Source organism: Eublepharis macularius, chromosome 1 (assembly GCF_028583425.1).
Source record: "Eublepharis macularius isolate TG4126 chromosome 1, MPM_Emac_v1.0, whole genome shotgun sequence".
NCBI classification, from domain to species: Eukaryota; Metazoa; Chordata; class Lepidosauria; order Squamata; family Eublepharidae; genus Eublepharis; species Eublepharis macularius.
This window is the reverse complement of record NC_072790.1, coordinates 184,322,360-184,347,257: the sequence shown is the minus strand read 5'-3', so window position 1 is coordinate 184,347,257 and position 24,898 is coordinate 184,322,360. Positions and strand designations below refer to the sequence as shown.

General features: G+C 40.4%; 1 protein-coding gene across 2 annotated transcripts in view; it reads left to right on the top strand.

The window, feature by feature from the left end:
* DISP1 (dispatched RND transporter family member 1) overlaps window positions 1–24,898 on the top strand; it is a 197,898-nt gene that overhangs the window by 43,992 nt on the left and 129,008 nt on the right. The gene's annotated exons all lie outside the window — the stretch shown is intronic.

Here is a 24,898-nt window from a genome sequence, read left to right as displayed (position 1 = left end):
CAGGTGTGTGTGTGACCCATTTTAAATCTCTATTCTTTGAATAAATTCATTACAGTTGAAAAGTTGTGAATGTTATCCTTCTCTAATGTGAACCAGTTCCCAGAACCAAGTGTCTGGTTAGCTGTAATAGATTTCAAAGATGCATATTTTCATATTGCTATACACCCTGGCCACACACAATATTTCAGAGTCCTATACAGAGACAAAACATTCTAGTTTACTTTTGGATTAGCCTCAGCAGCTCGTGTCTTTACCAAGTATATGACTGTGGTAGTTGCCTTTCTGATGTCACAGAGGTGTCCTATCTATCCATACCTTGATGATTGGCTCCTTGTTGCGAAATCGAGAGAGCTGTTCTTAAGCTATATCAATATTACCATATTCACTATGTCCACCTTGGGTCTCACAATTAACTGGAAAAAGTCTTCCCTTATATCTACCCAATGTATTTAGTTTATAGGGGCTAGGTTTGATGCTCCAGTGGGCAGGGCCTTCCTACCACTAGATATGGCATGATCTCTCCAATCACTTGCCCTGTGCTTCCAGTTTATCTGTTTCCAGTCTGCCTTGACCATACAGCCGGGACTGATGGCAGCCACTACCAGTGTGGTTCCTTTTGCTCATCTCCATATGAGACCATTGCAGAACTTTGACGCTTTGATCTGTTTAGGGTATCACAGCAGGTTAAACTTTCCATTCCCAGATCCATAGTCAGATTCCTTTGATGGTGGATCCATAGTCAGAACCTACTTAAGGAATTGCCTTTTAGGTTCTAGCTCCCTGATATTTCCATCACTACAGAAGCTTCACTCAGGGGTTGGAGAGTGCATTGTGATGTCCTCTCCACCCAGGGCATTTGGTCCCCTTCAGAAGCCAGGATGCATATAAACGTTCTTGAGCTGAGAGCAATCCGTTTACTCCCTTGCTTCTTTTGCAGTTCTCTTATGCAACAAAAGGTACACACTGACAACACCACCTCTCTTTACTACCTGAACAAGCAAGGGAAATGGCATTGCTGACTCTGTGTGCAGAGGCTTCAGAACTTTGGCATTGGGCTATAAAGACCAACATCTTCCCACAGGTGATACACATAGTAGGCATAACAAATAACAGAGTAGACTTCCTAAGCAGAATGTACCATCCACATCACTAGTGGTTGATTAATGTCTACATACATGCCATTTTCCAGACGTCGGGAGCCCCATGCATGGACCTCTTTGCAACTTCCTTCAACACTAAGGCCAGAACTTTCTGTTCGCTGGTGGGCTCAAACCCTGTTTCCCTGAGGGATGCTTTCAAAATTACTTGAAATCAAGGGCTCTTCTAAGCTCCCCCCCAAACACCTCTACTGCCCAGGGTTCTGGGCAGAATCTGCCACTTCCAAAATTACTGTATCCTCATTGTTCCTTTCTGTCCACATTGAGATTGGTTTCCCACCCTATTAGCCATGTCCTGGGACTGGATCATACCTACTGAACGTGCTGGACCTCCTCCACAGGGGCCATGTCCTCCACCACAATGTATCCACCCTCAGACTTACAACATAGCTGCTGTTTCCCAAATCACCTTCTCGAACCTTCTTCTCCACAAGGTCCTTGTATGGGCACAAGTAAAACTGCTTTGCTACCTGAATGGTTAGCACAGGGCACTCTCCATTCTGCATACTTGTTGACATTTGTTATAATTTCTATTTTTTTAAGGAATTTTTATTGGATGGGTTTACAAACATAAACATAAAAAACATTATCATTATCCACCCCATTACATTTCCCCCCATCCTTCCCTCCCCTTTTTTCTGGTGACTCCCCGCAGTTTTCCATACCCAACTTAATCTAAAAAGTATATTATATAAATTCTTAAAATCTATAATATATATCTATATTATACATACTAATCAAATCTCTTTACTTATCTTAACTATCTACACTAACTATATTGCTTATCTTAATTGAAAATATAAAAATCATATAAATAATAAGTACATATACTAACTAAAGCAAAACTACATATATATATATTACCTACTATTCCTTACATACCAATTAACTATATTGTCTATATTTCACATATACTCCCTATAACCTTATTACTCATACGTATACTCCCCTATAAATATAAAAATACAGTAAAATATACCCCTTTTTAAGCTTAAGTAAGTTTCTATCTCCCCTAATTCTCCAAAGACCATAGTTTCCCCTTCATGTCCCACTTTTTCTCCACATATTTCTTGAATTTTTCCCAACTTAATGTATAGTCCAATTCTTCTTGTTCTTTCAATTTCCTTGTTAGTTTGTCCATTTCTGCCATGTTCAAAACTTTCAAAATCCAGCCTTCCATAGATGGTATCTCCTGAGTCTTCCACATCTGTGCATAACACATTCTGGCTGCCGTAATCATATAAAACACCATAACTGTCCATTTTATCAAAATCTTCTAGGTTCATACATAATAACAGCAATTCCGGGGTTTTATTTATATTCCTTTGTAATATATCTGACATAACTTTAACTATATCCCCCCAGAATTGCTTAGCCTTATCACAAGTCCACCACATATGATAGAATGAACCTTCATGCTGTTTACATTTCCAACATTTATTAGACATCTGGCTATTACCATTGGCCAACTTCTTCGGTGTTAAATACCATCTATACAACATTTTGTATACATTTTCACGCACAATGGTACATGCTGAAATCTTAACTACATTTTTCCATACCTTTTCCCAAGCTTCCATTGAAATTTCCTTATTACAATTTATTGCCCATTTGACCATCTGAACTTTAACAACTTCCTCCTCTGTAAACCATTTCAGCAATATCTTATATATTTTAGAAATTATTTTCTTCCTCCCCTGAAGCAAACAGTTCTCAAACTCAGAATTTTGTAATCTAAAACCATTTTTTCTTTTGTCCTTCTCATATAAATCTTTTATCTGCATATATTGAAACCATCCATATTGGAATGGCAATTCATCATTACCTTTAAGCAAATAATTGTTCTGCTTTATCTCAAGAATCTCTTTATATGTCAACCAGTCTTCCCCTGCATATTCTGTTCTTGGATTTACTACTTCCGCAGGGATAATCCACATTGGTATAGACTCTTCCATGTATTTCTTGTATTTGTTCCATACAACAAACGAACTTTTTATTACATAATGGTGTAAAAACATAGAGTCTGCTTTCACTTTGTCATACCATAGCTATGCATGCCATCCAAATAATTTATTGTATCCTTCCAGTGCTAATAGCTTCAAATGCTTCAATGACAACCATTCCCTTAACCAGTCCAAACATACCGCATCATGGTATAATTTAAAATTTGGTAATTGCAGACCTCCTCTTTCTTTTGCATCGTACAATACTTTCATTTTAACTCTGGGTTTCTTTCCAGCCCAAACAAAGTTTAACATCGTTCTCTGCCACTTTTCAAATTGTTTACTGTCTTTAACAATAGGTATTGTCTGTAGTAAAAACATCATTCTTGGAAGAACATTCATCTTGATTACTGCAATACGACCTAACCATGACAAGTTCATTTTATTCCATCTAATCATATCTTTATCTATTTGTTGCCATAACTTGTCATAGTTATTCTTACATAAGTCAATATTTTTCACTGTCACTTCCACTCCCAAGTATTTAACTTTGTTCACTACTTCACATTCCACCTTATCCATCAACTCCTTTTGTTGTTGTTTAGTCATATTTTTACACAGTATTTTGGACTTCACCTTATTTATTACAAATCCCGCTAAATCTCTAAAGTCTTTCATTTTCTTCATCAATTTAGGCATGCACTCTGTTGGATCCTCCACTATCACCATTACGTCATCAGCAAAAGCTCTCACTTTATATTCAAATCCTTTTGTCCTCAGTCCTCTTATTGAATTATCTTCTCTTATTTGCCTAAGTAAAATCTCCAGTACCATTACAAATAGACGTGGGGAAAGCGGACACCCTTGTCTTGTTCCTTTTCTTATTTCCAGCTTTTTTGTTACATCCGAGTTAACAATTATATTTGCAGATTGGTTTTTGTATATTGCCTTTATTGCTTGCATAAATTTCGCTCCCAACTGCATCTTCTCCATTGTTGCAAACATAAAATCCCAGTTCAAATTGTCAAACGCTTTCTCCGCATCCACAAAGAAAAAACCAACCTGCTTCCCTGGATTTTTGTCATAATACTCAATGGCATTCAGCAACACTCGTAGGTTATCTTTTATTTGCCTTTCCGGTAAAAAGCCAGCTTGGTCTTCATCTATGAATTCAACTAGCCACGCCTTGAGTCTTTCTGCTAATATCTTTGCATATATTTTATAGTCATTATTAGTTAGAGATATTGGTCTGTAGTTCTTAACGTTACTTAAGTCTAATGTCTCCTTCGGTATCAGTGTAATATTAGCCTCATTCCATGTATCTGGCATCTCAGCCCCTTCCAATATCTCATTCATCACTTTTTGCATCAGTTGTTTCAAATCCTCCGCCATCACTTTATAAAATTTTGCTGTAATTCCATCTGGTCCCGGAGCTTTACCAACTGTAGTAGCTTGTATTGCTTGTAAAACTTCCATTATTGTTATCTCAGCACTAAGCTTCTCTCTCAACTTCTCCGGCACCTTTGGTAAATCAATCCTGTCAAAGTAAACTCTTATCTTTTCATAGTCCACTATTTTTTTCTGATATAGCTTGGCGTAGTATTTATAGAATGCTCTCTCAATTGACCCTTGATCATATAATTCCTTCCCCTCTTATAATTCTACTTATTGTTCTTTTCTCTCTCTTTTTCTTTAATTGCCACGCCAAATATCTCCCTGGTTTATTAGCTCCTTCGAATGATTTTTGCTTCATTTTCTTCAACTCCCACTCCACTTCTTTATTTTCCATAATCCTAATTTGTTCTTGCAATAACTTTATTTCATACAACAATTTCTTTTTACCTGGCTTCTTTTTCAGTTGTTCTACTTGAATAATTTCCCCCTGAATCTCTTTTAATTTAGCTTCTTTTTTCCTCTTCTCTCTGCCATTTAAGTCCATCAACATACCTCTAATTACAGCTTTATATGTGTCCCAGACCATGTGCATTGGCACCTCTTTATCCACATTACACTGAATAAAAAACTTCGTTTCTTTTCTCAGCACCTCAATGCATTCTGGGTCACTCAAAAGATCCTCATTAATTCTCCATCTCCGTTTCTTACGTTTCATTCCAAATCTCCACATCACAGGATTATGATCCGAGCTAACTTTCGGTAGTATGTCAGTCTCTTTTGTAAACACTACCAGTTCTTTAGACACCAAGATCATATCTATTCTAGAGAAAGATTGGTGACTAGTTGAAAAAAAAGTATACTGCTTCACTTTAGAATTATATTTTCTCCAAACATCTTCTAAATTTTCTTGTTCCTGAATTTCAAAAAAAAAGACTTTGGTAATTTCCCCGTCCTTACTTTACTTGTTGATGAACTTTTATCCAATTGCAAATCTACCACTCAATTAAAATCTCCAGCTATAATTACCTGATCATAAGTCCATTGCGCCATTTGTTCTCGTAAATCTTTAAAAAATATATCCTTGGAACCATTTGGCGCATATAGTCCGAGTGCCAAAGTTTTCTTTGCATTACATAAACATTCCACAGCCAGGTATCTTCCATTTTTATCAGACACTATTAATTTAGTTGCAATTCTTCCTTTATATATATAACAATTCCCCTCTTTTTTTGCTTTGTTGCTGAAACAAATTGTTTTCCTAAATTTTGTTAGTTAAATATTTAACATCTTGATCCCTAATGTGAGTCTCTTGTAGACAAATCAAGTTACTTCTTTGTTTAGATAACCAATGTAACACAGCTTTGCATTTAGAGGGTGAATTAAGTCCATTAACATTCCATGAAATTAATTTGTACTCCATAATTATAATCTGGATGAGCTAGGAAAGTCTTTTCCATTCTCCATCAAAAAGACATCCATAGCATATTTCGATTTAATCACTTGTCTCCCTGATTGAAATTCAAAAGTCACTCCTTCTGGTAGCTCCCATCTATGTCTAATTTCCGCTGCCCTCAGCTTTTGTGTTAAATCTCTATACTTTTCCCGATCCTGGAGTACTTTACGTGGTACTTCTTTCATGATTCGAATCCGTGTCCCAGCTATTTCCAGTGGAGTTTCAAAGTGTCTTCTAATAATTTCTTCCTTCATTCTCCTTGTGGTCAATTGGACAATAATATCTCTTGGTAAGTTCTTTTGTTCTGCATATTTTGAATTGACTCTATACACGATATCCAAATAAGTCATCATTTCCTCCTCTGTTTGCCCCCAAAATTTTGCCAGTATTTCAGCTACTTGTTTAAGAACAGATCCATCCATTTTTTCTGGAACTGCCCTCATACGAATCTGTCTGTCCATTGCTTTGCATTCCATCATCACAATTCTTTCGCCCATACTCACAGTCTCATTCTTTATAGCCTCTGCTTTTTTCTCCCCATCCTGCACCATCTGTTGCGTTTCTTGCACCTTTTGTTGGGTATTCTGTAAATCTGTTTTTATTGTCTCCATCTCTTTTTTAACTTCCATAATTTCCGATTTAATCGCTTCTTTCATTTCCGTCATTAAATTTTGCTGTAATTGTGGTATCATCTCCTGAATTTCTTTATTTCCCTCTGTTATTTTCTTATCCAAGTTCTCAATGGCAACCTGCCAGTCCTTTCCTTTTTTGGAGGCCATCGGACTTGCCTTGGGTCCCCACAAATCAGCTCTCTTTCTTAACTCCGTCTTCTTTTTAATTCAAGTCTCTATTTTTATATATCAAAATTTTTAAACGTTTGCCCCCAATTAAAATGGCAATTGAGGCTTCCCTTACCCTTAAAATGTCGGGCGATGTTTCTCTATGATTTAAAATGTCGGGCGATCTTTCTCTATGGTAATACTGTCACACCGATGATCTTCCCTTACTTTCAATGGTGAATCCTTTACTTCCGTTTCCTTTCCCTTACTTTCAATGGTGGGTACTTCACTTCCTCTTCCAACTTTATTTTTCTTCCAGGTCCTCCTGATCTTCCTGACCTCCCTTGCTGCTCTTTCTCTCTATCTCCTCTCCGTCTATTGTCCTCCACTTCCTGTCACGCGGCACGCCTTTCAATTCCCACGATCTGCCCACTGCGTCGCTATCTCCCCAACCGCAGGTATGCAAAACAATATTCTTCTTAGCTCTTTTTAACTTTTTCTCACTCTCCAAACTCCAATTAAATTACTCAGTCTTTTAATATACTTTTTCAGCTTGGTAACTCAGTCTTTAGTTCTTTTAAAATTACGGTCTTTATTCAGCAAAACGGTCCATTGGGGAGATAGTAATCTTAACTTAACACAAACTTCTTGGGATGTACTCACTGCTTCAAACGTCCAAATCTGTTCAATTCCGTTCCCAAGGCTTGGGGAACGACGAGCCTATGTCAATTTAATGACTCCCAAAGCTGCTGCAGAGATTTTGGCCGCCCTTCTCCGAGGAGGATCTCAAGGCTTGGGAGGAAAGCCCTTAATTCAGAGCCTCCCACCCGCCGAGACCCTTCACTCTCAGGGCTAAAAGTGTTCCTGCCGGATTTCTAGCTAAAATCCGGGGACTGTAGGCGATCTGAGAGCCCCACCAGCCCAAAAAACAGCACCTCGGATGATCCGGAGCTCCGAATCACGTCGGTCTTGCCATTACCCCAACCGGAAGTCTCGACATTTGTTATAATTTCTAAAGCAGGTGTTAGCTGTCTCCTTGATTAAGATCCACCTAGCTGCCATATCTGCATTTCTTGAGCTGTTGGACGGCAAGACAGTTTTCTCTCACCATGTTTCCAAACAATTTCTGAAGGGCATACTTAACATATTCCCTCCCAGACCTTCCCTGGTGCCACAATGGAGCCTTTTGCTCGTCCTAGCACAACTCATGCTACCCTCTTTTGAACCTTTGGCCCATTGTGCCCTCTCCTTACTATCTTGGAAGGTAGCCCTCCTAATAGCTATTCTGTTAGAAGGGTAGGAGAATTAACCACATTTGGGTTAGATTCTCCCTTAATGCAATTTTTCTTTTCTGAAAAGGTGGTTTTATACCCTACTTTAGAATTTCTCCCTAAAGTGGTTTCCAGGTTCCACCTGCAACAGACGGTTATTCTGCCTGAGTCCTTCCCTATTCCCACTTTGAACTCAGAACTCACGCTTCATACATTGGATGCTGGAAAATCTAAGGCTCTCTTTGTTATTTTGGATCACGTAAGGGCCTTCCCTTCTCTAACTAGTCTCTATCTAGGTGGATAGTAGTATAAACTGTGTTACGTCTATGACAAGGTTCCATGCCCAGTAATGATCAGGGTGCAGTCTACCAGAGCTCAGGCATGATCCGTTGCCTTTCTTCAAAGAACTCCGCTGTGAGACATCTGCCAAGCCGCCACATACTTCTTGGAAACACCTGCATCTAGCATTATTCTGTGGATACAAACTTGAAAATAGATGCCGCAGTAGGGATGACCAGCCTGCATTCACTTTTCAGCTATACTTCTCACACCCTCCTCCATTGGTGAGTAGCTTGCTATACACTCAATGTGGGACTGCATGGAAAACCAATGATGAAAACAGGGTCGCCCTTACCTGTAACTATTGTTTGTCTAGTATCTTCTGTGCAGGCACTCATTCCTTCCCTCCTGACCTGCTGTAAATGTGTTGAGATTTGACTTTCAGTCGCTCAAAAGAACTGAGGGATAAAGGGAGTGCTCTGCTCATCGACGCTTCATTTCATCAGGAAAATGCTCACACATGCACACGCATTTGAGTGGATGGAGCACCCCCTACAGTTTTAGAGCAAGAGAATCTATTTTCGTGGCTGGCCTGCAGCTGTGCAGTCCCAATGTGTGCCTGCACAGAAGACACTAGACGAACAACAGTTACAAATAAGTGCAACCCTGTTTTCCCTCAATTGTCTTTTTTTCTAAACTAAAAAGATCTGGACTCCGTATTCTTGCCTTCTGGGAATTTCTTTAATCCTTCAATAATTTTTCTCTCTTCTCTGCACTTAAACGGAACAACTGGAAATACACACAATATTCCAAATGTAACTTCCCCATAGATCTGTGCAGTGGTATTACAATATTGGTTATTTTATTTTAAATTTCTAATAATATTGAATTTGCTAAGTTCCTATAAATTGTACTTGCTGACTATCTTTAGTATCCCTAAAAATAAATGAGTAAGAGATATTGAATGACATTGTCTCTGTTTTGTTGTTGTTGTTCCTCTTGTGAGTTTCACTTGTTTGGTGTAGTGGTTAAGACTGATTAACAGCGGCGGGACTCTAATCTGGAGAACCAGGTTTGATTCCCCTCTCCTCCACTTGAAGTCAGCTGGGTGACCTTGGGTCAGTCATAGCTTGCTCAGAGCTCTCTCAGCCCCACCCACCTCACAGGGTGATTGTTGCGGGGATAATGATAATATACTGAGTGGGTGTTAAGTTGCCCTGAAGGGTGGTATTTAAATTGAATGTTTTTGTTGTTGTAATTTTTATAGTGGCTTCATATGACAGTCATGTTTGCTTTCAGTGTTCTAGTATTTTCCATAGCAAACATACTGTGCGAATGATATACATGTTTAAATCTTTGTGTGGATCCATCACGGAGGCACTTCCCTGAAACATTTGTGCGCAGAGATTAGAAAACCTTAAGGTTTTCTGATCTCTGCACATGAATGTTTTAGGGAAGTGTGAGTATCACTTATATTATGAAGTATTCTCATTGGTAAGTGCTATGTGTATGCAGCAAATGCAATCCTTGTAGAAAGTCTGGGGCAAAGCCAGCATCAAGAGGGCAAAAGATCCACTTGTGCACAGCCTAAATATTGTTCTTTTAAAGTTAAAAGTTAGAATGGGAACATACCTGATTGAAAAATTTGACATAAGTGATCAGGCAAGTAATTAATTTCATGTCTTTTGTAATGTTCTTTTTGTCCAGAGTAATTCCCAGATGGAGCAGATAAAATCATGCAAGGAGAATTGGATATTCACAAACATGCCATTTACTGCAAAAGGACTACAATTTTACAAAATTATCAGTTGAGCACTTTAAAGGCAAGACAAGCAAACTGCTTCTTATGCCTTGAAAATAAGGCCTTGCCTGTAAAACTGTGGCTTCTGAAAAGTATACGTGTTTTAAAGCAGCCAGTAATTCTCCCAAGTATCTTAATGTGTTTATGTTTTAATATACACACAGTTTTGCACAGAAACTTACTTCAGTTGTTTAAGCAGACAGTTGCTTTGGAAATGTGTGTTCAGGCATTCAGGTCTTTTGACATTTAAGTGGCTATGTCTGAAACTGATTAAGCTGTGCAAAGGATTTATGATACAGCTGGTCAGCTGTGTCAATATCTTCTTGAAATATGCTAAAATATTTTTGCATTGATGTAACATTTGTTAAGAGGAATTTATTAGTATATGATTTAAAGTTAGTTTGTACCTAGCATAGGCAATGATTTTGTGTTGTAAAAATTTAGGAGTGTGTCCTAATCTTTCTAGTTTAGCATTCATCATGAATACATTAATGTTTCCGTGTTGCAGGGGAATCTCATGTGCAGCAATGTTTGTAATGATTAAAATGTAAAATGAGTTGCATTAATCTTTTTGGAATTTAATGTAAAAATTTGTCTAACAAGAATGTCTTCAGTCTTCATGAAAGGGGTGTAATGTGTGTTCTGTTAACTTTATGAAGGCTGTTGTTGATGTAGTCTGTTTTGTTTGTTGAGAAAAGACTGCTTGTGTAGAAAAGGAAATTCTCAGCATAGAGAGCTGTCAGTTTGGTTTCTAAAAATGGCACAAAAGATTATTAGAAAATATGAAAAAGATTAAATGATGGCTAGGTGAGAATGATCTTAATCTACCGCACTTCCTGAAATTTTCAGCTTTTTATTACAAGAAGAACTAAAGCATTTAAAATTATGCTGCCATGTTATCAATGGAATACAGTTCATTAGCAGCTTTAATTCTGAAAAGAGCAGTTGCTAATGGATTATATGACAAGTTTATTTGTGTTAGTGTGCTGTGCTTTTGGAAGCAGTTTTAGCACAGATGGCATGTGCATAAGCCTGGAGGGGACAAGAAATGGACTGATTTGGTTATATCTCGGTCCTGTTATTATCGGTAATGCATTTGAACTGTTTACATGGACTCAAACTTTATAGATCTTAGTCATGGCAGTCCTTCCTTAAACATCTCATCAAATCCTAACTAACTTTCTAGTAGCCTTCTGATTTCCTAGCTGTGAAAGACATTTTATCCCAAGACTGGTCTTGCCCATTCCTTCCCTGGCAGCTGTTTTCTTGTAGCATCTGATGCTTTTCCTAACTGGCAGAAGTGCACACACCATTTTAAAATGCTCTCCTTTCTGTAACAGTAAGCTTGCTGCAAAGCTGGTCATATGCCTCGGTTTGCAGCAACATGAAAAAAGTGTGGCTGTCTATTTGAACAATAATGTAAAGGAGGAACTTTCAAAGCCAGTTTAGTGGTTAAGCACTCTAATCCGAAGAGCTGGATTTGGTTCCCCACCCCTCTGCTTGAAGCCAGCTGGGTGACCTTGGGGCAGTCACAGCTCTCTCAGAGCTCTCTCAGCCCCACCCACCTTACAGGATGATTGTTGTGAGAATAATAATAATAACATATTTGGTAAACTGCTCTGAGTGGGCATTAAGTTGTCCTGGAGGGTGGTATATAAACCAAAAGTTGTTGTTATTATCTATATGAACTTTCCCAGAACAGGTATATTGTTCCTAGACTAGTACTAAGTTGAGTGTTCGGTTCTTGTTTATATCTTGTGCTGAGCAAGCCATGAACAAAAGCACATACAGAATTGTCACCATTCAGATAAGGTTTAAGGAGCTGTATTTTTCTATGTTTTGGAGGGTAGTGTTGCAAGTGTCTACTGAAAGCCCACATTGTTATAAGTCAAAACATGGCAGTCCTGTTGTTTATTTATTGGGATATTTATATCCCTCCTTTCTCCAGAGAGTCATGGTTGCTGAAGAGTGAAAAATGGCAGGGAATATTAAAGGCAGGGAATATTACAAAAATCAAAATAGTACAAAAATAGTACAAAGACAGACACAGGCTAACAAAATTTGCAGATTCAGAACAAAGATGTTTTCAGTGAGATCAGGGTCAACAAAAGACTCTCTGAAATATAAAAGCGTTGAGTGGCTTTTATAATCTCTGCCCTTTCCCCAGCAAATTGTTCCACAGGGATTGTCCAATGGCTGACAAAGCCCAGGTCTGCACCAAGAGAAACACATTTGTAGGATAAGTCATAACTGGTCAGAGGAAGGCAATTGGCACATGGGTTCATACGTATGTTCCAAGTTGTAAGTGGCAAGAATCAGCACCTTAAATCAAGCCTGGAATTAAAATTGCAGCCTGTGGAATTGTTTCAAAAAAGGTAGGGCTGTGGTTCAGTAGAAGAGTCTCTGCTTTGCATGCAGAAGAGCATCTGATTTGATGAGAAGGTTCCCGGTCCAATCCTTGGCATCTCCAGTTAAAAAGGACTAAGCAGTAAGTGATGTGAAAAACTTCTGCCTAAGACCCTGGAGAGCCACTGCCAGTCTGAGTAGACAAGAGTGACCTTGATGGACCAATGATTGATTCGGTATAAGGGAGTTTCATGTGTGTTACGTTCAAAGCAGCCTGTCACTGTTAAAAGATGGACAGCTGTATTTTACACTAATTGAAATGTCCAAGTTGTCTTCAAGAGTACTCCCTCATAGAGTATTCTACAGAAGTCCAGCCTAAAAGTTAATGTGGGATGGTTCAATGAGGCTAGGTTGGAACAGTACAAGTAGGGGAGCCATTTATGTGACAAATGTAATTGACAGAAGGTGCTGTTGCAAAAAAACACCATCTGTTTCTCCATTAGTAAGGCTGACTCTCCCAAAACTATAAGAAACAGATGATTTTATAAAATATACTGATTTGTTATATTTGTGGTTGCCTGTTCCTTTGAATAAATAAAAATATATATCTCATAAATCATCAGCTGCCTTAATTTAAAACTTTGATGTATTGAACCACATTTAATTCTTGAATAAAGACACATTTAGATACAGATGGATTAAAACTAAATGTAAGTGTTCAGATTTAGAAATCAGAGCTTTTTAGTATTACTAGTCCCTTCTTTAGGCAACTTGGCTAGAAAGCTCTCTGACTTTAATGCTTGCTTACATGGCAATGTAAATTTATCATCTCCTAAATCCAGTTCTCTTCTTGAAGGCGTGAGAATTTCTCTGCTGTTTGAGGTTTGTGCAAATCATCTGCACTACAAAGGAATTGCATCCCAGTCCATTTTTGTAATCTGGGAAGGGCAAATATTTAGAAACACTCTGTGTAACAATAGCAAGAAGAGAAGTAAATTAAAGTTTTCTGGGACCTTGTCCTGGGCTGTGTGAGGCTTAAAGATGAGAAAGGATGCTCTTTAATGCAGTTCTTTAAGGGAGGCGGGGACATTTCACTCCCCAAATAAAGGCAAAAATGAATATTTGCTTTTAAGATGGTAGCTCTAAACTTCTTAATTGCATCAAATCCCTTAGCATCCTGATGTAACAGTGTGAAGCAAAACTTGCTACAAATTGCAGATAAGTTGAGAAATTAATCTTATTTGTTTGGGCTGTTTAATCTGTGAAATTTATTTTAAAAAATATGGTGACTATATATGCAATACACAATTTCTAATTAACATTTAAAAACCTGAAAATAATCTAGGCCTCACCATTGGGTGAAAGCACAATGGTATCAATTTTGCTTCTGATCAGAAATCTGTTATAACTCTCATGAGTACACAAATGTTTCACAATAAAACGATTAAAAGTAATCACCTTAATATAAAACAAATGCTAGGAGGTTCTGACAAGGATCCCAGCTCAAATCACAGGAAACTATGGCTTGAGCCTGGGATCTAGACTGGGAGAAATAGAGATGTGCTACATCAGCCTGTGTGATTGGAGAGCTAGATGAAGCCTCTGGATAGGCTAGGTGTATTAAATGCTAGGTTCCTAGTATTTTTGCATGTTAACAAGGTTAGGTTCAGGAATCAGGATTTGGACTTGGTTTGAGAATCAGGGCTACAGTAGACTTCTGAATGGAAGCTCATTGTATTGGAATGTAGAATTGGCCCAATCATGCACAGAAGGTTGGAGATGGTCAGATGCTAAGCCCAAAAGATTTGTGGATGAACAGTGCAGAAGCCTTCCTCTGACTATGATTTGCCTCTTTTCCCTCTTCCTTGGGCTGATCTCCTCAAATGAGCATCAGAACTTGGCCAGGGAAGGGGTGCCCACGCATCCTCTGACTTAAAATTGGAACCCCAGCCTATTCTTTCTATATAATTTGGGCTCTTAAGTTATATTTCAAACACAATTACAAAAGATGCATATGAAATCTTTACATACATATCAGTTTGGGTGTGCATATGTGCTTGCCTGACATTACTCCAGCAAGAAATTATCTTTTATGCTATCCCTAACTCTTTGCTTAAAACAGGGTTTTAATCATGTTTTCATCTGCTTCTAGTAGTTTAGAAAATTATTTATCATTAATCAAATTGACAGTGGCAGTTTTGAATTTTGAGGAAGCTCTAGTGATCCCAAAAAAGTAATTCATTGAATCTATCACTGGTAATTCAATTCTTTAGCTAATAGTACTGAGTTTAATCCAGAAATTATGAGCCAGGCTTCTTTCCTCCCCAGGGAAGAATTTCTTACCATTTTGAAGAGTAGGACTGCGTGCGCGCTGTATTTAAAATAGGTTTAATAGGTTTTGTACTTTTTGAAAAGGAGTTAAGCTTTCTGTAAACTCAGAGTTATACTTCAGTGTAAAACATAAGTTATATATTACAATATCCTTAGTTTTTTTAATTTGATATTAATTCTGAAATTATACATATTTGCATGAATCCTTTGAATAACCATGTTTTCTCACAAAACCTTATATCCTGTTTTCATCTATTTTCTTTCTAGTCATTCTGTAGGTTTTAGGGACTTTGAGGCAAAGTGAGGTTTAAACTGTTGCAAAATGAAGGCTTGCATCATGTGTTGTCAAGAATCTGTATGAGAGAGATTTTGCCACAGTTGGATGGAGTTAAGAAGAAGAAGAATCTGGTATATGGAATGTCTGGCCCATTTCCTCTTAATTTTGATCAACTATGCTTGTTAAGATTATAAAAATACATTTGGAAAAACGTACTCTGAAGGAGAACAGAATTAGGGAATTGCGCATGTCTCAGTAAAAAAAAAATAGAAGAATCGTGAAATAAAATAAAAAATGCTTTATGTCCTGACATTGGAAAGGCAGCATTAAAATATTTTAAATAAAATGCTTAATGTGAATATCATAAGTTTGCAATACAAAGATTATTTTTTCTCAAATAATAAATAGTATCAACACAATAATTTTAAACTTTTAAAATAGTCATAAATACAACATGCCTGACTGGATCCTACCAGATTTTCCACAACATGGGAGGAGAAATGTCACCCAGTTCCTCTCCCTTGCATTCTTCTCCCTTGTTGCTTTTTTCCGTGCAAGGCTCACAATCTCTAATACAGCTGAATGAAACATTTTTGCTCAGGTTTGTTTTCCCACTTTCTCATTCAGGCACCTTCTGTAGCTTAGGTGTAACCAGAGATATAAGCTGAAGGGTTATACCTTAGGCCTGAAGCCTAGCCTCTGTCTTTGAAAGAGCCAGCCAATGAGTGCAAGTTCAGCCCAAGATGTTTGTTATTTATTTTGTTTGCTATATCTGGATTTTATATATATGTGGGGATTTTTTCCATTATTAGCAACTTTGGGGCCTTTCTGGGAGAGAAGTGTGGTACAAATACTTAAATAACTCCCTTGCACCTGTTATCAATCCTGGTAGGATGCAACCTACTGACTCAGATCTTTTCATGTTAGTCCCAAGTCAAACACTTGGCTATTTCAAATGGTCTCTTTTCATATAATTAGGTGGCCTACTACAAGCACAATGTTTTCACTTACAGAAACGCTGCAGGGAGGGGAAGGTAAAGGTAGTCCCCTGTGCAAGCACCGAGTCATTATTGACCCTTGGGGGGACCTTGCACCACGTTTTATTGGCAGACTTTGTTACAGGGTGGTTTGCCATTGCCTTCCCCAGTCATCTACACCTTACCCCCCCCCCCCCCGGAAACTGGGTACTCATTTTACTGACCTTGGAAGGATGGAAGGCTGAGTCAACCTTGAGCCGGCTACCTGGACCCAGCTTCTGCTGGGATTGAACTCAGGTTGTGAGCAGAGCTTGGGCTGCAGTACTGTAGCTTACCACTCTCCGCCATGGGGCCCGGGGGGGGGGGGGAGGCGCAACAGGAAATCTCTGCAAGTAGAGCACAGCATTTAGGGTCCTTTTTATTGTCTGCATGTACTGCAGACTAAGTCTGTTGTATCATGTAATTTCAATGTTAAGAGTCTTTCTTTCCGGCTTCCTGAGCCTTATTACTTCTTAGAGTGGTGTGGAAGAGAAATGCTCTCAAGCTATTTTTGTGATAATACTTTATTTCCCCCCCCCCCCATTTAAAGGTATAACCAAACAATTGATGTAACAGAAACTGATTAGCTCAAGTGGTGGTGGTGGTGGTGGTGGTGGTGAATGCTCTCAAGTCAGAGTTGACTTATGGCGACCCCTGGTGGGATTTTCATGGCAAGAGACGTACAGAGGTGGTTTGCCATTGCCTGCCTCTGCAACCCTGGTCTTTGTTGGAGGTCTCTCATCCAGTTACTAACCAAGGCTGGTCCTGCTTAGCTTCTGAGATCTGACGAGATCAGGCTCACCTGGACTATTCAGGTCAGGGCAGTTCAAGCAGACATTATAAACATTTCACAATCAATAGGGCTTTCTGACAAGACAAAAAATTGATACCTTAAGTGACAAGTTGTTTGAACAAACTGCAATTGTACAGTATTTACTCAAATAACACATATTATGGTGGCTGCTAACAATGCATTTCAAATTTTTTAGATGCTTGCATGTTATTCTTATCTTCAAAGATGTGGCATATACTTCTTTTCTCTCATAAAGCCACTTGTTTCTCTTTCTCAGGTCCCTGCAATGCAAAGTCACAATTGTTTTTGTATGGTTATTTAGGTCTCATGCATTTTTTCTAATCATGTATGTGAGTAGTCAATGACTTTATATTTTGGTGCATGTGTATATATTTTATAATTATTTTCATTATTTGTGGGTGTTTTCCCTTTTGTGGGTAGCTTTACCCTTTTGTATGTTTACACTTTACTTTGGTTGTTCTGGAGGAGTGCCTTCTATTTCTTTTTTCACAGATGCCAGAAAAAAAGAGGGGGTTGTATTAACACTTGCATACAAGTTAGTAATATCCAATAATAACTTTTCTATGTGCTTAATATTTTAAGCAGGGTCATCTTCCTTTCAAATAAATATAATATTTACATACTGCTACTAATGTTTTAAAAAAATGTTCCACATTTGCTACAAATTCATAGAACCAGTTTTTTTTAAATAGTTAACAGCTAATAATTAGAGGTAGTATTTAGCATACAGTATCCAAAATCTAAGTGTTCTAGAGAAATTTAACACGTACTTCAGAAAGTGTTGATGGTTTGCATTCTAAAAGCCTCATCATTGATTTGTCTGCATGTGAGAGAAATTCCCAGGCTTCCATTTCTTGGCAAAGTGACAACTAGAAAAGATTGTCTCTACATTGGAAGAACTGTGTTTGGGCACTTCTCTCAAAAGTAAGCAGTCTAGTGAATAAACATTTAAATTTGTGTTCAAATAACATTTTCCCTTGCCTTGTCTGCTTCAGCCCTCATTAGCGTGTCAGCAAATCTCAGATCAAATAAAACCTTCTGTATGAGCTGTTGCAGTGTCCAGTTTACTCAAGCCACTTGGACCTCCTTTGTAAAGAAGGAAAAACCTAGTCTGGTATTTATTTCATTTCCCTAAGCAGGAAATGTGCCAGTATTCAGTAGGTGCTCAATAAAGGCAGGAAAAAATGCTCTTTATGTGCACCATTTGAAGTTTTGTACTCTATTTTCTGGAAATTGCTTGGAAAAAAGCAAATCCCAAGTGGCTAGAGTCCTTGGTGTTTCAAACTTAAGCACCAACCTCCCAGGTTGAAACCAGGATTATTAATTCAATAAAAGAAATATTTGTAAGAACTGCATAAATAGCTTAATTTGTTCTTAATTGAACATTCACGATCTTCCACTGCTTATGTCCATGGAAAAAACTTAACACAAAGTCTTATTCTGAACCTCTGCAGAGAAGGCAATACCGTGCTGAACAGTATTTCAAACTAGTCATACAACTGATTTTTGGGACTTTTCATAACCGTTACTCCTAGTGGTTTCTTCTTTTTTAAGAACTAAGTTTTAGGAGGAAAGGACTAATGACTGTTCATTCCACTTCGAGCTTTGCCTTAACTATATCAGTATCAAGAGAACATCCTCATCCTTTTCTTTCGTTTCAACAACATTGATCTTAAATGGGTAGATGGTATTTTTATAGACATTTGACAATGTAACGATCACATTAACAAGATGCTAGGATTTTTTTAAAGTGCCAGCCTTAACCAATTTATAATGTGCTACATATGAGTATTTGCATGATTTGTTATGTTTGTGGATGATGGGCACTCTTACATCATTTCTGTCCTTGCTGCTGCCAAAAAAAAAATCCAGTCTTGGGTTTTGAATGCACTTGTTGTAATACGTTTTCTATTACAACTCATAATGGAAAGCCAATACCTGTGATAACGGAATTCATACAACTATGTAACTTTGTATAAATGCTCTTCAGTGTTGCTGGTGTATTGTGCATGTTTGTAGGATCATGTAAAGTACTTGAAGTTACAAACAGATGTGCTAAATGGCACCCTAGAAAGTCATATTGTTATGGTTTGTGTCATTGATCTCTCTTATCCAATCTGACAAATTTTAATAAAGGCACGTTTGTAACATTGTTTAAAACACACAGAGATTTTTATATAGGCACTTAAGAATTTTTTCCTTAATTTTGGCGTATACCTACAGGTTCTTTGTATGTAATTAGGTGAGAGCCAAATTGATCTTTTTAATGATCTATTAGTGACTTATTAAAATCCTATGATTTGAATCTATATTATTTGAATTTATTTTAATATATTTGAATTATTTTCAGTGTGATAGATTTTATTTTGAAAAACAAAATTGTAATAAGAAATGATATAAAAAGAAAACAAAGAAATATATGATATAGTTGTATAAACTACAGAGTGTTTCTCCATTCTTCTGTGGTTCTGGAGTCGGACAGTTGACACTCGGGTAGCTCCTCCTCCATCTCTTGTGCAGGGTTGGACAAATTTGCAATCCTGGGGGAGGGGCTACCAGGCTCTCAGTTTTTTCCAGCCCTGCTCAGCAGGGAGGCATAGTTTCTAGCTCTGCGGAGCAGTGAGCCTTTGAAGGCACCAGAGGTGCATGAAGATGTGTGCTTGCTGGGGAAAAGGAAGAATGTGTTCCTCCCCCCCCACTGGGCTATTCGGCGGTGTCAGGAGCCACAGGGAAAGAGGCAAGCTGCAGAGCCGACAATCCTAGATCGCTAGGACCCAGCTTCTGCAAAGGCCAGCCAGGATTGGGCAGGGACACCATGGCAGCCACAAATTGAAGGATGGACCTCCGGGGCTCCAAAAGTGGCAGAGGCCTTACAGAATGCAGAAACATCCAATAAAACCTCAGAAAGTGAGGAAGGGGTACTGTCAGAAGAAGAAACTGAGGAAGATGCGGGTCAAATGCAAACCAGGGTTTTCCCACCAGAGGTGTATTCTAAGCTGCTTGCGAAGGTACTCAGAGCCGAAACAGATGTGACAAGATACCTAGGTTCAACTCGTGTTCTCTTACCTCAAGGTTTGTCGGGAAGTGTAGGTGTCCTTGCAGCTTAAAGTTTATGCAGCTCCGATCCGCGCAGCTTCAGGTGGGGGCCAGGCAAGCGAGGGGGAAGATGCAGCGATACCCTCACCCAGCCCCCGCAGAGCAACGCAAGGCTGCACGGGGAGAGCAGGAGGAAAGGTGCCCAGAGCATTGCTGCATCTCCCCACCCACTCGCCTGGCCCCCACCTGAAGCTGCGTGGCTTGGAGCTGCATAGCTCGCCGTCGCTCTGCGGGGACTGGGCAAGGGGTGGGTGGAGCGACGGTCCGTGCGATCGGGGTAAAGGCAGCACATGCTGGGCTATGCAGCTCTGGGCCATGTTGCTTTGGGTGCCTTTCCTCCCGGCTCTCCCGGTGCAGCAGGCGCCGCTGTGCAGGGGCCAGGTGAGCAAGGGGGGAGATGCTCTGGGTGCCTTTCCTTCTGGCTCTCCTGGTGCAGCCAGGCGTCGCTCTGCAGGGGCCAGACCGGGTGAGGGGGGGGCAGATGAAGCAATACTCCATGTAAGCGGGGAAGGGAAAATGCTGCAATGCAGCTCGAGAGCGGGAGGAAAGGCGCCCCACGCCTACACTTCCCTCCCTGCTGCTCTGTAAATGCTAAACTTTAAGCTGCAAGGACGCCTACACTTCCCAACAAACCTTGAGATAAAAGAACACGAGTTGAACCTAGGTATCTCATCACGTCTGTTTCGGCTCTAAGAACTCTGGAGATCTCACATACTGAGACAGATAAAGAAGCTACAGCAAGATCTTACCACGAATGTTTGGAGAGGGTACTTCCAAAGATGAGCACAAGACAATCAGGAGTGCCTCTTCCAGCTATCTTCCACGACATCCTTAAACTGAAATGGGATAACCCAGCAAAACCAAAAGTGTACCAGTCGGTGTTTAACAAGTTCTATTCTCTCACGTCTGATGCTGCCAAAAAGATAAGACTCCTGATAGTGGATGACCCAATTACTAGTCTAGTGACAACCTCAGTTCTGCCCATGGATGCAGAAGGTACGCCAAAGGACCCATCTGACAAGAAGATTGAACAAGCACTGTGTAGGAATTGTGATGCAACGGCAGCATCCTTGAGGTCATCAGCGACTGGGTCACTGTTTGCTAGAGCAGCTTATACCTGGGCCTCAGACCTAGCAGCCGCAGGTAGAGAGGTCCTAAAAGAAATCAAGAATGAGGTCAAGAAAATAGCCTTTGCAGCAGACGCTACCTTAGACTCTTTCCAAATGTCTCCAGGGCTATGGGGTTTAATGTGACAGCACGAGGGAACACATGGCTGAGAAACTGGGATGTACTTCCACAAGCTCGCAGCAAGGTGGCTGCAATACCGTTTGCAGGCGCCAAATTGTTTGGAGATACACTAGATAAGCACCTAGTGGAGAATACAGAGAAAAAGAAGGTACTACCATCAAAGAAGAAGGACCCCAAATACAAGGAAAGACATTCCTTTTGAGACTTCAAGAGACCCTCACGGCAGAACACGGACAGACCCTTTAGAAGTAGATGGCAAAGCAAACCAAGATCCAACAACAGATCTTTCATCTTCAGAAAATCAGCCCCCCAGACCAAAGGCCAAAAGAAAAATGCTCAAGCATGACTACACCAGGCATCAGACAACAAAGCAGATAGGCGGACGTCTTCAGGAATTTTCTTACCAATGGAATCACACAATATCTGACAAATGGGTACTGGAGACAGTATCCAAGGACTATTCCTTGGAATTTGAGAAGGTACCAAGAAGGCGCTTTTTACAGGTGTCTCGGAATCCTTCACAACAGAAATACCGGGAAATTCTAAAAGCCATTCAACACCTATTGCAGATAAAGGCCGGTACCAGCACAACACAGGAAACAGGGAGTGTACTCAATTTTCTTTATCGTTTTGAAAAGAAACAGGGATATCAGGGCCATTCTAGACCTAAAATGGTTGAATCTCTACATACGATCCAGGAGGTTCAGAATGGAGATGATGAAGTCCACCAATGGGGCCATACAGAAAGGAGAGTATCTAGCTTCCATAGATCTGTCAGAGGCCTATCTACACATCCCTATAAGAGTCACTCACAGAAGTTACCTGCGTATTGCTTACGACAAGACGCATTACCAGTACAGAACCCTCCGGTTTGGCTTGATGTAGGTCAGCGGTTTAGGCACACTACCCTGACCAAAGGACACTCTGCTGATGCTCATAAATGCTTAACAATACAAAGTCTTTCTTTACGTGCAGTTTCCCTGTCTCTGCTAGTAACTGGTTAACCGGATGTTAGCAAAGACAGACATCTATTTCCTTATTCATTGTTCACCCTGGGTCGTGTCATTCCTACATGTGGCGCCGCGAACAGGGACCCTGCTCATCAATGCTTGGCATAGGCCCCTTGAGTGCACTCCTTCGTCGCTGTCTCAGTGACCCCTTCATTGGTGAGTATGGGAGGACAATTTTCACATGCCCAGCGCAGGCATTTAGAGGAACTCTGGTTCCTGGTTCAGAAGTCCGGCGGGACCGTGACTTCTAGTCAACTTCGCTCTTTGTTTCAGGAGCTTAATAAGCTGTGCCCTTGGTACCCTGAGGAGGGTTCTCTCTGCCTCAAGGACTGGGAGAAAATTGGCTGCGTTCTTCATGCCCCGCCACGAGCTAATGTAGAGTTGTTGCATACCTGGCACCAATGCTGGCATGCAGTGGAGAAGTTCCCACCCATTCCCACGACTGCTCAATTGTCTAAGGAATGCCCACCAAAGTATGCTGATGTGCAATTACTTCCTCCAGCACCGCTCAGCTCCCCCTCCCCTCCCCAACCTTCTGCGTCTCCAGGTAAAGATTTTAATCCTCCACCTTCCGCTGGAGGAGTCCCAGGGTGGCTTGTGAGAGAGGTTCTGGAACGTGAGCTCAGGCAGGCAAAATCCGAGGATGTGGCAGAATTAACTGAAATGCTTGCTATCTGCCCAGTTCATCTTACTGATCAGGTTGGTGATCAGGGCCGCCAGATTGTGGAATATAAACCTCTCTCTTATCCTGTTCTCACTGAGTTAAGGAAAGCTATTCAAGATGTGGGATTGCAAAGCAGTTATGTGCAAGGCATGCTTGAGGCTGTCATGCGTAATCATACCCTAGTTCCGGTGGACTGGAAAATCACGATTCGCATGCTTTTATCTCCTGCACAATATGTGGTTTGGGAAAGTGAGTTCCGCCAGCAGTGTGTACTAAGAGGCGCCAATTCTGGCAGAGCTTACACTGCTGAGCAACTCTGTGGGGCAGGAGATTTCAGTGACCCTAATCATCAGATAGTCTTACCTGCAGCTACGCTGGAGGTTGCTTCTCAATGTGCTTATCATGCTTTCCAGCGGGTTCCAGCTTCTGGCAAGTCGTCTCAAAACTTTTCAAGCATTCGCCAGAAAGCCACAGAGCCTTATACAGATTTTATCAATCGCCTGCAGGAAGCTCTTAGGCGTCAAGTTGATAACGCTGCAGCCCAAGAGGAGCTGTTGCTTAAATTAGCTAAAGAGAATGCTACCTCTGACTGCCGAAGGCTTATCACAGGTCTGGGAAAAAACCCGGAGTTGGCAGAAATGATTAGATCTTGCCAGGATATAGGAACTCCCTCACATCAAGCCTCTCTGCTTGCTGCCGCTCTCCGCCAGGGTATAAAGCCTGGGGGGAAATGTTTTAACTGTGGCAACCCTGGTCATTTTGCAGCAGAATGTCAGGTTTCTGGGGGTGGAGGTGTACAACCGACACCTACCAGCCCAACTTGAACAGGAAAGCCCCTCACACTTGTAGCTTTGCAGCAGCTCCTAGGCAACCTTACTTGGGTGCGACCTTATTTTTCTTTACCTACCAGTCTTTTGAGCCCATTGTTTTCCTTACTTACTACTGCGAAACATCCCAGTGATCTTATTACTGTTCCCCTGCAAGCCCAGGCAGCTTTGCAAAAGGTAAATGAGATTTTAGCTCAACAGTGTGTAAACAGAATCCCTGCAGGGCTTGATGGCCTCCACCTTTTCGTCCTTCCCACTCCCCAAACACCCACTGGAGTTTTGGGAATACTGCATCTTGGCCAAGTCGTTCTTGTAGAATGGTTGTCTCTCTCTCATGGCTCTCACCAAAATATCCTTCCGTATCCTCATGCCATGGCTGATCTCTGTGCTATGGCACGAGAGCGTGCTGTTGAGCGCAGTGGTCATGATTTGCTGTCTGTCACTATGCCTTTTCCTAAACATGATTTCAATCACCTCCTGCGTACTTCCCTGCAGTTTCAAATTGCTCTTGCTGACTTTGTGGGAGACATCCTCTTTCATTTACCTAAAGATCACCGCTTTTCTCTCCTGCAGTCAGCACCTATTTTCCTTCGATCTCTTCAGTCTCCTCAGCCTCTGCGCGCAGCAGCCTCAGTTTTTTCTGATGGTGGCCCCTCCCAAAGAGCCATTGTTTATCAGAGCGAAGGTCGCTGGATTACTAAATATTCAGCGAACCAGGCCTCTCCCCAGCGGGCCGAGCTTGCTGCGGCTATTCCCGCATTTCACACCTTTGCCCATCAACCTTTCAATCTTATCTCCGATTCACACTGTGTTTGCAAACTAATTAGCTGCCTTTACTGTTCTTCTACCTTTCAACACTTTTGTGATTAATGGGATATTTGTCTTTCTCATGGCATTCCCTATAACTCCACTGGCCGAGCTATTGTTGAAAGGGCTAATTGTTCTTTCAAAACCCTGTTGCAAAAACAATTAAAACGGGAAATATAGGACCCCCAATTTAGCAAACATTACACAGCAAGTCCATAAAGTTCTTTTTACTTTAAATCAATTAAATTTCTCTCAAGCCCCAGGAACCATGTCTTTAATAACCTGGGGTCGAGGGTTTTGCTTCTGTTCTTACCCCTACAGGTCCTTTGTGGGTTCCAGCAAAGCACAACAGGTCCTGAGAGCCAACAGTCAGCTGGAGACACC